This window comes from Eutrema salsugineum, unplaced genomic scaffold (genome assembly GCF_000478725.1).
Source record: "Eutrema salsugineum unplaced genomic scaffold, Eutsalg1_0 scaffold_4, whole genome shotgun sequence".
Lineage (NCBI taxonomy): Eukaryota > Viridiplantae > Streptophyta > Magnoliopsida > Brassicales > Brassicaceae > Eutrema > Eutrema salsugineum.
This window is the reverse complement of record NW_006256686.1, coordinates 1394017-1398096: the sequence shown is the minus strand read 5'-3', so window position 1 is coordinate 1398096 and position 4080 is coordinate 1394017.

Here is a 4080-nt window from a genome sequence, read left to right as displayed (position 1 = left end):
CGGAATGAGGCTGGGAATGACTTTGGGCTCAGATAAGTGGGCTTTAAGTCGGAGCTTGAATGCCGCGGTCGGGAGTGCTGTGACCGCGGCAATTGGCTTGTTTCCCGCGGTCGGGAAGCTTCTGACCGCGGCAAATAGCTTGTTGGCCGCGGTCGCGTGAGCTGCTGGCCGACTCCGCGTGGCTTCGGGGCTAATGGAATATCTTGAGATCCAACCGTTGGAATGTCTCCAAACCAAGTGCATTTGAAAGCTGGTTGATTCTTCTATAAGTTGTCCAATTTTGAGGGTGATCAGACGGTGAGAAGGTCTTCGTCTCTCCATGAGAGTTCTGACGGTCTGCATTTATCCAAAAGAGTCTTTTTGTTCCATTTTATGCCTCTTTATCCCAAATTACCTGAAAAGTCTTTTAAAATCCGGAAACATAGAAATCATTTGAAAACCTTTGAAAATGGAGTAAAAACACCTGTAAAAGATATTAAAATGATCCATAAAAATGGTCAAAATCCGGTGTTATCAACTCCCCCAGACTTAGTATTTTGTTTGTCCTCAAACAAAACAAAGGCTAAATCTCGGCGAGAGGTTTGAAAACGCAGGAACTAAACAAAATCTCAGAGACCAAACTTCTAGACCAATATCAATCAGTATGCATCAATCGGGAATAGCCTAGAAAATTCTCACTAGCAATACAGGCATAACTAGTCCGTTAATCCGTCATGCAGAAATCTATGCACTAAGATCTAACTTCCAGTCAACTAGCTCTTAACATTCATTAAAAATATCGGTGGTTCTCATCATAGAATATCTAGGCAAGGCAATCTAGGCTAGGTTTAAAGAAGGATTATTTTGGGGGTATGGCTTAAAGTGTTTAAGGGTTACCTGAAGATCTGGAGGGTGCAGGACATTATGCAAAACCGCAAGAGAGAGTGAAGCTGTTGGTATCCACAGTTTTCAGTCACTTTTTCTTGACATAGATTCATGGTCTTCTTCCTCAGGTTCTCTCCAAACTCTCCCAGACTTAGATTTTTGTAAATCTTTCAAAACAATAGCTCCTTAAACGAATAGTGGTTGCTCATTGCTCCATAAATTTCGACAATCTAAGACTCATTAGGCTTTTTGTTTCCCTTTCTCTTTTCAGTTTTTTTTTTTTTTTTTTTTTTTTTTTTTAGAGAAAAGGGAACACCTTTAGATATAGAGTCTTAGAGAGCACGAATTTACCAGTTAATATCTGTCTTGTAAAGCTTTCTTATGTTTCTGATACTCTTCCTTCCCAATTCCATTCAGTCTCTTTTGCGAGTGACTGAAAACTGCGTCGCTCCTCTTCTCTCCGACGTTTTTGCACATATCTGCTGATATAAACTAAAGAGAGAATGCATGAGGATTGAAAACAAAGGTTTTGGGTTTAGGGTAAGGTACCAGATAAAGATAAACTGGTCATCTAGGACGACAAAGAGTGGTAAAACTGATGGTAAAAGACGTCCTAGATGTGTATGTCGATGCCTGCCTAAAATCAATGATGAGAAAATTAGATATCAATATTAAGTCCAAAAGTGAGCTAGTATATCCTGTCAGAGAGAATCTCCATGAATAGAAGTCCTCTAGTGGGAGTTCGTAGTGCAAGTACTCTAGCTATCGCCTAGTCTAGTGCTAACCACAAATGAGCTATCATGCATAGTGTAGAAGTGTGCAGGTCTAAATCATCATAGTTTTGCGTCAAACATTCCTGAAAAATACTTAATGTCGAATAGGTTACATATTAAAATTTAAAAAGTACTTGAAATTTAAGAGCAAAAGCAGGAAAATAATTAGTACGGATAGACATCCTCCCCCAGACTTAAATCACACTGTTCCCAGTGTGAAAAAGTTGGTGAGAAGATGGTGAATAAAAGCAAAATAAGATAAAATAAAATAAAAGAAAAGAAAATAATGATAGAACCGTGATGGTAGTGAAGTGCTGGTCAATCACTCATCCTCTGAAGTGTCATCTGTGAACTGGTGCTGCTCCTGTAAGAAGGTGACAACGCGCTCAAAGCGTCGTCCCTGTCTCTCTACTCTGCGCTCCAGATCGGAATGAGTGTGTGATGATGTAGATGATGAGGCGTGGCCGGTCGGAATGGATGGCTGAAAATGAGCACGGGCCGCAGCTGCATCACGCCTCGCCTTGGCCACTATGTACTGGCCAATGGTGAATGGTAATCGAGGTACGGATGGCAGAAAATCATCGGATTCCGGAGTCCATCGAGGGCGTCCTCCGTTGCACAATCTCGGGACAGATGATGAATGTAAGCGGACTCGGTGCTCCTCAGTGCCAGTGCAATATTTGTAACCAAACCTGTCTGGATTGAAATCGGCGCGAGAGATAGTGTGATCGCGAGAGAGATAAAGTAGATCATACCAGACATCGGGAAGTGGATCATCAGATGATAGCACTCCCGAAGGCTGGAGTAGCGTCGTCGCAACCATGTAAATCATGCTTCACCTTTACCATATTCTGTGATATGATCCAGGCAAAGCAGGCAAGTCGTGGGTCATCCATAAACGGAATCTGAAGTGTAATGAGCTCAGTCTTCAAGACACCTCCCATGTTGGCTCTAGAGAAAATCGTGTGTGCTAAGAGTTTGTGCACAACTCTCACTGCTGGGTGGCTAAGAAGGGCTGACTTAGATCTCCCACTATCATAGGTTCCAGGACCCATCTCCCTCCACAGGTTAAGATCAGGTTCATCTTCAAGATAAATGCCATCAGTGTATGGAAGCTTAAGAGCTTCACAAACCTCAGAAATGGTGAGAGAATAAGGCTGTCCGCGGATAGAGAATGACAAGATGCCATATGATGCTCTGGGGTTCCTCCTCTTCGTGTGGTGGAGTGTAACGGTCGCTAAAAGCTCACGGACTAGCTCAGGATAAGTCGGAAGGTTCAGCTCCAAGTAGGGTCTCAGCTTAAGTGCATCGATGTACCAGATCACATCCTCTCTGATTCCAAGCATCTCGAGTGTATGATAATCAATGCAAGGCGTGGGTTTGATGTTCAGCTTCTTGAAACGCCTTGCATAGTCCACTCTCGGGTTTGTCTCCCTCCCAATGTATCGAATCTGTGTCGGTTCGGGAGGTGCTCGTGTTTCCCTCGAGTGCTGGAGCAATCTCATCACATAGCTTCTTCTTCTCGGTCTGGCTTGGTTCAGCATGTACTCTCCTAGAGTAGCATCGTCAGGAATGTCATCGGAGCTGCCACCAGTTTGACGGCTCCTTCGGGATCTGGTTTCATCCATTTTCTGCAAAATGAAATGATTCTTGGAAAAAGAGTGAATTTGGGTGCTAATTTTAACAAATTAAGATCTGTTATACTAATACTAGTATAAAGAGATTAATTAAAATTATTAGCAAACAAAATTGATATTAAATCAGAGAAATCAAGTAGTTCATGACTAAATTCGGATTTTTGATGTTCTCAACATAGAAATCTTCTAAAAATCGGTTTTTATGAGCAATTTCCATGTGAATTCTAAAGATTACCCAATACTAATCACTAATCACACAAGACTAAATCAAATTCATCAATTTTTCTGTTCCAAATTCGATTTTTATGAAGCATGAAGAATCCAAATTTCAAAAATCTCAATTCCTCTAAAGCTAAGTGCTAAAATCGATTTTTAGATAACCTAAATGGATAATCTATCATTCTTAAGCTATTTCCACCATCAATAGACCAAGATTCTGGGTTTTTAAAGAAAACCCTAATTTCAAAATCGAGTAAGAATGGTGAGTTTGAGGTTCATACCTTGCTGGAAAGAGAGAATTGATGGCAGAATTGAAATCAGCTTCGAAAAAGAGTGAGGTTTGAGCCAAAAATCTCTTAAAAAGCTTAAAAATTGAAAACGTGTTCTTTCTCCTAAATCTCTAAGTCTTTTGGAAGAGAAGAGAAGAAAGAGTTTTGATCCAAAAAGTTTGTTTCTTTTCTTTAATAAGCGTTTTTGAAGCAAAAATGGAAAATTTCTGGAAATTTTTAAGTTTACGGGAACTTACCTTTTCTTGTTTGCACACTAGGAAAGTTTAAAACTTACGGAGGATCTTTTCGGGTTTTACC